The sequence below is a fragment of the Salvelinus fontinalis genome, chromosome 10 (genome assembly GCF_029448725.1).
Source record: "Salvelinus fontinalis isolate EN_2023a chromosome 10, ASM2944872v1, whole genome shotgun sequence".
NCBI classification, from domain to species: Eukaryota; Metazoa; Chordata; class Actinopteri; order Salmoniformes; family Salmonidae; genus Salvelinus; species Salvelinus fontinalis.
Genome location: NC_074674.1, coordinates 5,963,930 through 5,978,211, shown reverse-complemented (window position 1 = coordinate 5,978,211; position 14,282 = coordinate 5,963,930). Strand labels below are relative to the sequence as shown.

At 44.9% G+C, this 14,282-nt stretch overlaps 2 pseudogenes; both read right to left on the bottom strand.

Moving 5' to 3' along the window:
* Positions 1–1,230: 1,230 nt before the first annotated feature.
* On the bottom strand, positions 1,231–5,095 carry LOC129863165 (uncharacterized; annotated as a pseudogene).
* Positions 5,096–12,640: 7,545 nt separating this feature from the next.
* The window catches only part of LOC129863164 (rab proteins geranylgeranyltransferase component A 2-like), a 58,572-nt pseudogene continuing 56,930 nt past the window's right edge, over positions 12,641–14,282 (bottom strand).

Below are 14,282 nucleotides of genomic sequence, written 5' to 3'. Positions count from 1 at the left end.
TTGGCCACAGCTTAGCAGGATGCCTGGGAAAGAGAAGTTGAAGAAAGATGGAGAGACATCAGTGTTGGTGAAGAACAACTATGAAAGAAGACTAAAAACAGAACAAAACCCATGTCTACTGAGTTTTGATTGGAAATACTGATTTTTATTGTATAGGAGAGTATTATTTTGTTAAAGACTTCGTAGAGACTGAAGCTACCGTCTCACATCGTGGATGTATTTGACAGCTCGAAGTTAGCCTAGCATCGTGCGAGACTTGGGAGAGAATTGCTTGTGGAAGATTAAAGACTTTGTTTCCATGGGATAGCTGTTGCTGCTAAGGAGTACTGTCTGCATTGATAGCTGTGGATCTTGAGGACACCTGCACGGAACTGCTTTCCTTCGCTGAGGAAATATCTACAAGTAATATAACCACAACAGTGGGGGTGCTTCGGGACTTCATGTATGTCGTTTTTGTATTTTATTTTAGCTCCAACGCGCGCCAACGGGTTTAAGCAAGCTTGCCAGTAATTTGGACGTGGATTGTGAGAAATCATTCGTATTTATTTTGATGTGGTACATGTACTATGTCTGTTTACAATAAGGATTCTTATTGGAGATGTCCTTACCTAATATCCCATGCTGTTGCATCAGTGTCTTTGACATTCAACAGCTATGGTGGACAAGTCTAGTATTCACATTTGTATCTGTAGACAGTACACTTTTCCTGTGCAGCTAAGTAATTCACAAAAATAAGTATTTTTTTCTTCCACAATACTTGCAGTTTTTGGAACCAACGTCTATGCAGAAACTCTCAGGAATTATTCCAACAGTTTGATTCCCTAACAGACTGTCGGTGAGTTTAGACCTGTACAGGGACTATCCAAATCCTGTGCTGAGATGGTGAGAGTCAGGGAAGCAGGGCTATTTAGCTTTCATCCCAGTACTCCTCATCCTATGTGCTGCAACATGGAATTGTTGCAAATTATACCATTTGTTCATGTCAATTCTATTCCCCAAAACGTTATGTCTGACAGGGTTTCTTCAAGGCGTCCTTCAATTTGGAGTGTCTTTCATGTCATCTTCAGATGTGACCACAACGTTCACAGCCTGTTAGAACAACTCACAAAAACCCTTAGATTTAATGGGTCAAGACCTCCCATTGTGGCCACATGCCCCCTCCCCCCAACTGCCAATTGGATATTATGAAGAAAAACACGTTGGCTAGGGATAACAAGGGGGTTGTTCCAATTAGAGTACTGATGCTCTGATTGGCTCAATGCCTTCAGGGTCGCTTAAGTTGAAGGAGTCTTCCTCGTCCAGCTGCAGACTACCAGATGAAATACACATCTGAGCCGGAGCGCACCAGATTCCCCAGGCCTGGGCAGTAGTATGGGAACACAATGTTAGAGTTACTGAGGCGGAACTCTCCACTCCCTGTCCTGCTCCCAGCGCACATAAGGAGGTGGGCTGCTCAGCCATGGAGGACCAGGTAAAAGGGAGGTGTGATGGGTGTGCAGGCACGCGTCGGGATAGGTGGGGGTAGTGACCTAAAGGGTGGAACTCTGCTGGTGGAGGGCCGGAGGACCTTCATATCAGACTGGCTCCAGGAGCACTTGGGCAGGCCTGTCTCGTTGCTGGAGTCATCACTGAAGTGGGTTGCCGTCTCTTCTCTGTCAAACTCCCTCCGACCAGCCAGAGTGGCAGCAAACAGCCCCGGAGCAATGGCCAGGCCTGGAAGCAGCGGAGGCCCGTTGTAGCGATGGTGCTGGTGCCTCAGACAGGGAGTCAACGAGGACGGGCTGGAAAAACTGGAGCAGTCGATGAAGTCGTCCAGGAGGGTGACATGGAGAGCGGGCCGGGCGGCGTAGCAGGACCGAGGGAGTGGGGCTGGAGAGTAGTCCAAGGAGAAAGAGGAGCAGTCGGACATGTAGGCCTGGGCAGAGGGGCTTGACGGGGTGCAGCTCCAGGCAGGGGTAAAGCAGGACCAGCTGCTGTGTGTTGGCTATAAGTCGTCCCCTCTGATGCCCCTCAGCCACATTGCTGCTGCGGATGAAGCTCTGTCTGGGCCGGAGTTATATATATTTTTTTAACTAGGCATGTCAGTTAACAAATTCTTATTTACAATGACGGCCTACCAAAAGGCAAAAGGCCTCCTGCGGGGATGAGGGCTGGGATTAAAAATAAAAATGTATTAAATTAAAATATAGGACAAAACACATCACGGCAAGAGAGACAACACAACACTACATAGAGACCTACGACAACAACAGCATGGCAGCAACACCACATGGTACAAACATTCTTGGGTGCAGACAACAGCACAAAGGGCCAGAAGGTAGAGACAATACATCACACAAAGCAGCCACAACTGTAAGTAGAGTGTCCATGATTGAATCTTTGAATATAGAGATTGAGATAAAACTGTCCAGTTTGAGTGTTTGTTGCAGCTCGTTCCAGTAGCTAGCTGCAGTGAACTGAAAAGACAAGTGACCCAGGGATGTGTGTGCTTTGGGGACCTTGAACAGAATGTGTCTGGGTGTTGTATGTGGAGGATGAGGGCTGCAATAGATATCTCAGATAGGGAGGAGTGAGGCCTTAGAGGGTTTTATAAATAAGCATCAACTAATTGGTCTTGCGACGGGTATACAGAGATGACCAGTTTACAGAAGAGTATAGAATGCAGTGATGAGCCTTTCTGGTTATAACCTTTTTCGGCAGACAGATCTTCCAAAGGTGGGGGAGTGGCAATCTTTACCAAGGATCACCTTCAGTGCTCGGTTGTCTCCACCAAGTCTGTCCCCAATTTGATTTGCTGGTTTTAAGCATTACACTTTCAAATAGCTCTTTGTTGATTGTTGCTGGGTCATATTGTCCATCATCAGCACCGGCCTGTACCCTACCTGCCCTAAGTTCTCTCCTGGTCCCTTACACTAAGTCTGAATTTGTCCTGCTAGGTGACCTGAACTGGGACATGCTTAAACCACCTGACCAAGTCCTAAAGCAAATGGGACTCCCTAAATCTTTCTCAGATTATTACCAATCCCACAAGGTATGACTCCAAACACCCAGAAAATGCTACTCTCCTCGATGTTATCCTCACAAATAATCCTGATAGGTATCAGTCTGGTGTTTTCTGTAATGACGTTAGTGATCACTGTTTTACAGCCTGTGTTCGTAATGGCTGCTCAGTGAAACAACCTCTCCTGATTTGTCATAGACACTTGCTAAAAACCTATAATGAGCAAGCCTTCCTTCATGAACTGTTCTCTGTAAATTGGTAGACAATCAGCTTGATCCCCTCTGTCGAAGATGCTTGGACATTCTTTTTTGATATTTTCAGTGATTTGTTAAAACACGCTCCCATAAAGAAAATGATAATTAAAAACAGGTTTAGCCCCTGGTTCAACCGTGATCTTGCAGAGTTACTCCACCTCAAGAATTCCATTTGGTGAAAGGCTCGGCACACGCATACCCAGGCTGACTGGCTCTCGTTCAGGCATATAAGAAATAAGTGCACTCAGGCTATCCGGAAGGCCAAAGTTAGTTACTTTTAAGGAGCAGTTCTTTCTCTGTGAGTCTAACCCCAAGAAGTTCTGGAAAATGGTTAAAGACCTGGAGAATAAACCCTCCTCCTCACAGCTGCACATGTCCCTTTAAAGTTGATGATGTGGTTGTTACTGACAAGAAGCACATGGCTGAGCTCTTTCATCACCACTTCATTAAGTTAGGATTCCTATTTGACTCAGCCATGCCTCCTTGCCCGTCCAACATTTTCCTTTCTCCCACCCCTTCTAATGTGACTAGCCCCGATGCTCCTCCCTCTTTTTCCCCTGTCCCGCTACAAAGTTACTCCCTGCAGGCGGTCACTGATTCCGAGGTGCTGAAGGAGCTCCTGAAACTTGGGCCCCAAAAAACATCTGGATCAGATGGTTTAGACCCTTTCTTCTTTAAGGTTGCTGCCACTATAATCGCCAAACCTATCTCTAACCTTTTTAACCTGTCTCTCCTCTCTGGGGAGGTTCCCATTGCTTGGAAGGCAGCCACGGTTCGTCCTTTATTTAAAGGGGGAGATCAAGCTGATCCTAACTGTTATAGGCCTATTTCTATTTTGCCCTGTTTATCAAGTGTTGGTAAAACTTGTCAATAATCAACTGACTGGCTTTCTTGATGTCTATAGTATTCTCTCTGGTATGCAATCTGGTGTCCGCTCAGGTTATGTATTTGTCACTGCAACCTTAAAGGTCCTCAATGATGTCACCATTGCCCTTGATCTAAGCAATGTTGTCCTGCTATTTTTATTGACTTGGCCAAAGCTTTTGATACGGTAGACCATTCCATTCTTGTGGGCCGGCTAAAGAGTATTGGTGTCTCTGAGGAGTCTTTGGCCTGGTTTGCTAACTACCTCTCTCAAAGAGTGCAGTGTATAAAATCAGAACATCTGCTGTCTCAGCCACTGCCTGTCACCAAGGGTGTACCCCAAGACTCGATCCTAGGCCCCACGCTCTTCTCAATTTTCTTAACCATGTCTCAGTAATGACCAACACATCTGGAAAGGAGCCGTGAACCCACACTTTCAATTGACCCACTTGGGCCCCTGTAGCGCTGTGGGTCCTGACTTGGCCCCAGAGGAGGAGGTTTGCCCGGCCGCATCATGGGGAAAGAGGTCGGTTCATACACCTGGGAAACACGTGTTACTGTAGGCTCCCGTATGTCTGGCATGCAGGGTCAACAAGGATTTGTCAGAAGAAGATTGTATTGGCAAGATGGATAATGACATTCAGAAGTGTAGTACACTGTCAAAGTGCTGTTTGCTTGATGGAACATATAATCATAAATGATTCCTCTGGCTGCAGAGTACAAGGCATGATCCGGGCCAATAGAAGAGAAGTACAACGACTTGAAAGAACATTCAGCTTCAGTAAGAACAGGAGTCCATTTAACTGATTTAAATGTACCTTAAGAGGAAAAAGAATGCATTTTGAACACAGACTGGCACTGTGTCAGAGGTTTAAAACCGTAGAAACTGAACTGTCTGACACCTGGCTGTGCAGACATTGTTCATCTCCATATTGTATGCCTTAGGATATGTGGTCATACTGCAACCTTACCTCATACTACAAACTTGCGTTATCAAAACAAACTGACCAGAAAAATGCAGAAGTGAGCCATTGGAATTGGCTCACAGGAAATCTCCTATTGTACTTGTTTGGCTGTGAGCATGGTTCCTAACAGAAGGTACCTGTTTGGAGACATCAGTGAGGACGGCAGGTGAAGAAGACCTGCGCTGCCTGTTGTCATAGTGGGACGTGTACAATTTCCTGGAACGTAGATGTTTAGAAGGTTTTGGTTGTTGCTTTACTTAACTGTATTCAAGCAATGTAAATATTTATTTCACAGAAGGTCTAAGGATTGATTAAGAATTGTTTCTCTGGACTAAAAAGCATTTTCAGTTGAGATTCTCCATTCAGCTTGCCTTTCAGTCCAGGACTAGGCTTACTCTGTGTTTGGGGAAACCGCACCAATAAGTGTTGTCACGTTTCAAAAGGCAGGTTCTTCCTCTCCTGACACAGTCCAACAGTTGTTTCTGGGTCCTACCACTAGAGAAAGAGGTAGCACAGTGTTATCAAACTGAGTAAAAGGTAAAATCTTTGCACAGATCCCTCTTGCCAAATGAGTGAATTCCCCCATACCTATGTATGTAGTTCTGACCTGTGTCTAATGCAGGAGCCTTTACTGTAGAGGAGGGTCTTGTGTCAGGACTTGGGCTCCTCAGAGAGATGGAAGAAGACATGGCTCTTTACCCACGTCTTCCAGAAGGCCTTACACCCATCAAGGCTGGCCAGGGCTAGCTCTACCGTGTCCTTACGTGAGGGCTGGCCACACACACACAGAGAGAGATATAATACGGGTCATATCTGAGGAAATAAATCAGCATGTTAGAATATAACCAGATGTAACCAACAAACACCTAACAAGGATGCTAACTACCCTCTAATACTTAAAACCCCTGTCTCCTCTAAGCAGCCCTGCAGTCATTCTATACTTCAAACCCCTGTCTCCTCTAAGCAGCCCTGCAGTCATTCTATACTTCAAACCCCTGTCTCCTCTAAGCAGCCCTGCAGTCATTCTATACTTCAAACCCCTGTCTCCTCTAAGCAGCCCTGCAGTCATTCTATACTTCAAACCCCTGTCTCCTCTAAGCAGCCCTGCAGTCATTCTATACTTAAAACCCCTGTCTCCTCTAAGCAGCCCTGCAGTCATTCTATACTTCAAACCCCTGTCTCCTCTAAGCAGGCCTGCAGTCATTCTATACCTCAAACCCCTGTCTCCTCTAAGCAGCCCTGCAGTCATTCTATACCTCAAACCCCTGTCTCCTCTAAGCAGCCCTGCAGTCATTCTATACTTCAAACCCCTGTCTCCTCTAAGCAGCCCTGCAGTCATTCTATACCTCAAACCCCTGTCTCCTCTAAGCAGCCCTGCAGTCATTCTATACTTCAAACCCCTGTCTTCTCTAAGCAGCCCTGCAGTCATTCTATACTTCAAATCCCTGTCTCCTCTAAGCAGCCCTGCAGTCATTATATACTTCAAACCCCTGTCTCCTCTAAGCAGCCCTGCAGTCATTCTGGTCCCTCTATACTTCAAACCCCTGTCTCCTCTAAGCAGCCCTGCAGTCATTCTCGTCCCTCTATACTTCAAACCCCTGTCTCCTCTAAGCAGCCCTGCAGTCATTCTATACCTCAAACCCCTGTCTCCTCTAAGCAGGCCTGCAGTCATTCTATACTTCAAATCCCTGTCTCCTCTAAGCATGCCTGCAGTCATTCTATACTTCAAACCCCTGTCTCCTCTAAGCAGGCCTGCAGTCATTCTATACTTCAAACCCCTGTCTCCTCTAAGCAGCCCTGCAGTCATTCTATACTTCAAACCCCTGTCTCCTCTAAGCAGCCCTGCAGTCATTATATACTTCAAACCCCTGTCTCCTCTAAGCAGCCCTGCAGTCATTATATACTTCAAACCCCTGTCTCCTCTAAGCAGCCCTGCAGTCATTCTATACTTCAAACCCCTGTCTCCTCTAAGCAGCCCTGCAGTCATTCTATACCTCAAACCCCTGTCTCCTCTAAGCAGCCCTGCAGTCATTCTATACTTCAAATCCCTGTCTCCTCTAAGCAGGCCTGCAGTCATTCTATACTTCAAACCCCTGTCTCCTCTAAGCAGCACTGCAGTCATTCTTGTCCCTCTATACTTCAAATCCCTGTCTCTTCTAAGCAGCACTGCAGTCATTCTCGTCCCTCTATACTTCAAACCCCTGTTTCCTCTAAGCAGCCCTGCAGTCATTCTATACTTCAAACCCCTGTCTCCTCTAAGCAGCCCTGCAGTCATTCTATACTTCAAACCCCTGTCTCCTCTAAGCAGCCCTGCAGTCATTCTCGTTCCTCTATACTTCAAACCCCTGTCTCCTCTAAGCAGCCCTGCAGTCATTCTGGTCCCTCTATACTTCAAACCCCTGTCTTCTCTAAGCAGCCCTGCAGTCATTCTCGTCCCTCTATACTTCAAATCCCTGTTTCCTCTAAGCAGCCCTGCAGTCATTCTATACTTCAAACCCCTGTCTCCTCTAAGCAGCCCTGCAGTCATTCTATACTTCAAACCCCTGTCTCCTCTAAGCAGCCCTGCAGTCATTCTATACTTCAAACCCCTGTCTCCTCTAAGCAGCCCTGCAGTCATTCTGGTCCCTCTATACTTCAAACCCCTGTCTCCTCTAAGCAGCCCTGCAGTCATTCTATACTTCAAACCCCTGTCTCCTCTAAGCAGCCCTGCAGTCATTCTGGTCCCTCTATACTTCAAACCCCTGTCTCCTCTAAGCAGCCCTGCAGTCATTATATACTTCAAACCCCTGTCTCCTCTAAGCAGCCCTGCAGTCATTCTGGTCCCTCTATACTTCAAACCCCTGTCTCCTCTAAGCAGGCCTGCAGTCATTCTCGTCCCTCTATACTTCAAACCCCTGTTTCCTCTAAGCAGCCCTGCAGTCATTCTATACTTCAAACCCCTGTCTCCTCTAAGCAGCCCTGCAGTCATTCTATACTTCAAACCCCTGTCTCCTCTAAGCAGCCCTGCAGTCATTCTATACCTCAAACCCCTGTCTCCTCTAAGCAGCCCTGCAGTCATTCTATACTTCAAACCCCTGTCTCCTCTAAGCAGCCCTGCAGTCATTCTATACTTCAAACCCCTGTCTCCTCTAAGCAGCCCTGCAGTCATTCTGGTCCCTCTATACTTCAAACCCCTGTCTCCTCTAAGCAGCCCTGCAGTCATTCTATACTTCAAACCCCTGTCTCCTCTAAGCAGGCCTGCAGTCATTCTATACTTCAAACCCCTGTCTCCTCTAAGCAGCCCTGCAGTCATTCTCGTCCCTCTATACTTCAAATCCCTGTCTCCTCTAAGCAGCACTGCAGTCATTCTCGTCCCTCTATACTTCAAACCCCTGTCTCCTCTAAGCAGCCCTGCAGTCATTCTATACTTCAAACCCCTGTCTCCTCTAAGCAGCCCTGCAGTCATTCTATACTTCAAACCCCTGTCTCCTCTAAGCAGCCCTGCAGTCATTCTATACTTCAAATCCCTGTCTCCTCTAAGCAGCCCTGCAGTCATTCTGGTCCCTCTATACTTCAAACCCCTGTCTCCTCTAAGCAGCCCTGCAGTCATTCTATACTTCAAACCCCTGTCTCCTCTAAGCAGCCCTGCAGTCATTCTGGTCCCTCTATACCTCAAACCCCTGTCTCCTCTAAGCAGGCCTGCAGTCATTCTATACTTCAAACCCCTGTCTCCTCTAAGCAGCACTGCAGTCATTCTGGTCCCTCTATACCTCAAACCCCTGTCTCCTCTAAGCAGGCCTGCAGTCATTCTATACTTCAAACCCCTGTCTCCTCTAAGCAGCACTGCAGTCATTCTGGTCCCTCTATACTTCAAACCCCTGTCTCCTCTAAGCAGCACTGCAGTCATTCTCGTCCCTCTATACTTCAAACCCCTGTCTCCTCTAAGCAGCCCTGCAGTCATTCTCGTCCCTCTATACTTCAAACCCCTGTCTCCTCTAAGCAGGCCTGCAGTCATTCTATACTTCAAACCCCTGTCTCCTCTAAGCAGGCCTGCAGTCATTCTATACTTAAAACCCCTGTCTCCTCTAAGCAGCCCTGCAGTCATTCTATACTTCAAACCCCTGTCTCCTCTAAGCAGCCCTGCAGTCATTCTATACTTCAAACCCCTGTCTCCTCTAAGCAGGCCTGCAGTCATTCTATACTTCAAACCCCTGTCTTCTCTAAGCAGCCCTGCAGTCATTCTCGTCCCTCTATACTTCAAACCCCTGTCTCCTCTAAGCAGCCCTGCAGTCATTCTCGTCCCTCTATACTTCAAATCCCTGTCTCCTCTAAGCAGGCCTGCAGTCATTCTCGTCCCTCTATACTTCAAACCCCTGTCTCCTCTAAGCAGCACTGCAGTCATTCTCGTCCCTCTATATTTCTCGTCCCTCTATAGGCCTCATCTCCTTTTTTTTTTTTTTTTCACTTATTGTCCCTTCACTCGTCACATAGATGCACAAAATGCCCCATGACTTGAAAGGAGAACTACTGCATGTGGTCAACACGGATAATGGGGTCTTAAAAAGGAGGCAGATTAATTGCCAACAGAATACAGTGGGAGTAAGACTAACCCATTTAATTATAACAAGAATGATAACATCTGAATATACTTGTGTTTACAATAAGCTGAGGCATTTAGATTTACAAATACATAAAGTCCCAATTACTGCCTTTTGGTAAACTGTATGTGTAAATCAGTGGAGACTCCTCAGAGGAGGGGAGGAACATCCTCCTCAGTGAATTTCATTTTTTTTGAAATTGTAAAACATTTTTAAAAAGTTATCATGTTTAGATATAACTATACTAAATATATTCACGTCTCCAAATAATTGATTACAATACCCTGTTTTCTAATGGTCTACAGTAGCCTCAACAGCACACAGTAGGGTAGCACCATGGTGTAGCCGGAGGACAGCTAGCTTCCGTCCATTTTTTTTCTTCTCCAGTTTCACTTACTTAGCTAGCAAATGCAGCTAGCTAGTTTAGCCTACTCAAACACCCTGCTCAAACAGAGGGATGCTATGTTAGCTAGCTGGCTATGACTATTCAACACAACACTGGAATTCTTCCAAGTAAAGGTAAGTTATTGCCAGTCTAAGTGCTAAACTGCTTACTGACTGTACACTGTAACGTTACTGCATGATTGTAGCGGGTTTACTAACACGTTAGTTCTATTAGCTATGCTGACTATGATGTTACTGTAGCTAATATGGGGACAACGATGTAGGCTGTGTGTAGCGGTTATGACATGGTTTGGCTTGGAAAGGTTTTTTCACCTGGTCACATACAGCTGATGTGTTGTTCATTGAAGTCCACAAGAAGATAGCCCTATTTGGTAAAATAGCAAGTCCATATTATGGCAAGAACAGCTCAAATAAGCAAAGAGAAACGACAGTCCATCATTACTTTAAGACATGAAGGTCAGTCAATCAGGAACATTTCAAGAATTCTGAATGTTTCTTCAAGTGCAGTCTCAAAAACCAACAAGCGCTATGTTGAAACTGGCTCTCATGAAGGACCGCCACAGGAATGGAAGACCCAGAGTTCCCTTTGCTGCAGAGGATAAGTTCATTAGAGTTACCAGCCTCAGAAATTGCAGCCCAAATAAATGCTTCACAGAGTTCAAATAACAGACACATCTCAACATCAACTATTCATAGGAGACTGCGTGAATCAGGTCTTCATGGTTGAATTGCTGCAAAGGAACCACTACTAAAGGACACCAATAATAATAAGAGACTTGCTTGGGCCAAGAAACATGAGCAATGGACATTAGACCGGTGAATTCTGTCCTTTGGTCTGATGAGTCCAAATGTGAGATTTTTGGTTCCAACCGCCGTGTCTTTGTGAGATGCAGACTAGGTGATCTCCGCATGTGCGGTTCCCACTGTGAAGCATGGAGGAGGAGGTGTGGGGATGCTTTGCTGGTGACACTGTCTGTGATTTATTTACAATTCAAGGCACACTTAACCATCATGGCTACCACAGCATTCTGCAGCGATACACCATCCCATTTGGTTTGGGCTTAGTGGGACTATCATTTGTTTTTCAACAGGACAATGACCCAACACATCTCCAGGCTGTGTAAGGGCTATTTGACCATGAAGGAGAGTGATGGAGTGCTGCATCAGATGACGTGGCCTCCACAATCACCCAATCAAATCTCTTATCACTGCCATCCAAGAAGATGACCTGCAGTTTGAATGTACTCTTTGTTTTTTGAGCACAATGATCATTCTGGCTGGAGTTCAGTTCAGCTCCTGTCCACACATTGACACAAAATAGCAGAACTGCTAAAATGTTCAAAGTCCGGCCCCTCTTACAAACACTTTGTCAAGGAGAATAGATTATAAAAGTATGTTTGTGTTGTGTCAAAATATGACTGAATAACTTACATGTAAGTTGGATGGAATCATGGAACCGTTTTGGACTCCCCTCAAGCTATTCAACAAAATGTGTTACCAACCTTTTTCTCTTCTGTGGATCTCATCATCTCCTCAATGATACATCCTCACTAAAGTCCAAGTAACATCTTGTAAAAGCCACTGTGAAGAGTGGTACCATCCTTTCTATCCTTGGATGACAGCCTTTCCCACTAACATCTCCAGCTATAGCTCCAAATAGAATGCTACACGGGTTAAAGGGATCCAAGGAAAGAGTCACGCGAGTTGTGGTCTTTTGAAATGGGTGGCACACGTTAAACGTGTTTGTGCACACACACACACACACGGTGTGATTGCTGAGGCATGCAAGGTCAGGTGGTCACTATGGTAAAATCCTCAAAATAAAGAACCAGTACTGTGGACTGCCACTAGATGTCACCAAGTGCATGCAACATGACTGCCAGCTTCACTTATGATAGTGAGCTGGAAAGGGCTATCATCTCTTCTATACAAAGTTTTATTGGAAAGTAGCATATAACCTGTTGTATTTTTCCATAGGCAGAATGGCCAAGGATGTTTAATATTTCAAATGAGATCATTCACGTGATCGAACCATATCGGTCAATATAAATAAGCCATTGAAAGATAATTAATTACTTACTGTACAGGGCTTTTATCTAGTAATTTCACTGATTTCAGTGTTCAGTAATGGCCATGTTTGCAACAAGTTTACAATGTTTGAATTACTAGGGAACTCTTATACTGAAGTCAACTGAAAAGGATGCCTGAAGTAAATGAGATAATCTCTGAAGAAATCTACAAAAAAACCTTAACTAACAAGCGTCTACTGTGCATATACGAGCTCACACACTCTGCAGGCTGCGAATCTGACCCCCACAGAGTGTGTGAAATCTGCCCCGCTAGGTGAGTGAAATCTGCCCCGCTAGGTGAGTCAAATCTGCCCCGCTAGGTGAGTCAAATCTGCCCCGCTAGGTGAGTCAAATCTGCCCCGCTAGGTGAGTGAAATCTGCCCCGCTAGGTGAGTGAAATCACCCACTAGGTGTCTAGCCTGTAGCTCTCTTTACCCTTTTGCATTTTAATGTCATGACTCTCCATGCAGAACATGGATTTCCAATGATACCATTGGAAATAAGCTTAAGCTGGGTCACAGTGGAGAAAAATAGAAAAACAAGAACAATGATTCAACAAACACTAAATGGTGAGTGACACTAAATAAAGAAAATATCCAAGAAATACAGGCGATATTGAAGTGGAAGGATATGTCAGTTTGATTTGACGTTCTAAAAGGTCTGTGACTGGCCGAACTGATGAGGGTCTGGCAGTGCAGAGTGCTTGTTGATGTTACTGAGACAGTGGAGCCTTCAGGCCCAGACATTCAGCACAACAGCCATGAATAGTCTTCAGGAATAGTCAGATATACAGTTACAGTCAAAAGTTTGGACACACCTACTCATTCAAGGGTTTTTCTTTATTTTTACTTTTTTCTACAGTGTAGAAAAATAGTGAAGACATCAAAACTATGAAATAACACTTATGGAATCATGTAGTAATCACAGAAATGCTAAACAAATATTTTATATTTGCGATTCTTCAAAGTAGCCATACTTTGCCTTGAAGACAGTTTTGCACACTCTTGCCATTATCTTAATGAGGTAGTCAATTAACAAGTGTGCCTTGTTAAAAGTTAATTTGTGGAATTTCTTTCCTTCTTAATGTATTCGAGCCAATCAGATGTGTTGTGACAAGGTAGGGGTGCCATAGAGAAGATAGCCCTATTTGTGTCACGGCCGTTGAATGAAGAGGACCAAGGTGCAGCGTGGTGAGCGTACATATTACTTTATTTATATGATGCCGACAAAAACAATAAACAATCCAAAGAAACGTGAAGCTAAAGGCTATAGTGCCAACAAACAAAGACAACTTCCCACAAAGACAGGTGGGAAAAAGGGCTACCTAAGTATGGTTCTCAATCAGAGACAACAATAGACAGCTGTCCCTGATTGAGAACCCTACCCGGCCAAAACATAGAAATACAAATAATAGAACGAAAGAACATAGAATACCCACCCCAAATCACACCCTGACCAAACCAAATAGAGACATAAAAAGGATCTCTAAGGTCAGGGCGTGACAATTTGGTAAAAGACCAAGTCCATATTATGACAAGAACAGCTCAAATAAGCAAAGAGAAACGACAGTCCATCTTATTACTTTAAGACATGAAGGTCAGTCAATCAGGAACATTTCAAGAACTTTGAATGCTTCTTCAAGCGGAGTCGCAAAAAAAATCAAGAGCAATGATGAAACTGGCTCTCATGAGGACCACCACAGGAAAGGAAGACTATAGTTTTTTACCCAACGGGACAATGACATAACACACCTCCAGACTGTGTAAGGGCTATTTGACCATGAAGGAGAGTGATGGAGTGCCGCATCAGATGACCTGGCCTCCTCAACCATCCAACCTCAATCCAATTGAGATGTTTTGGAATGAGTTGGATCGCAGAGTGAAGGAAAAGTAGCCAACAAATGCTCAGCATATGTGGGAACTCTTTCAAGACTGTTGGAAAAACATTCCAGGTGAAGCTGGTTGAGAGAATGCGTGTGCAAGTAGTAAAAATGAGTAGGTGTGTCCAAACCTTTGACTGGTACTGTATGCGACACTAAACTAACCATAACAGAACATCTACCATGGGAAAAATACCACTACTGTATATATGTAGCTTGATACCCCTCCATGAAGTGGTTGAGTTTTATTCTCTCCTCCAATAAGAGT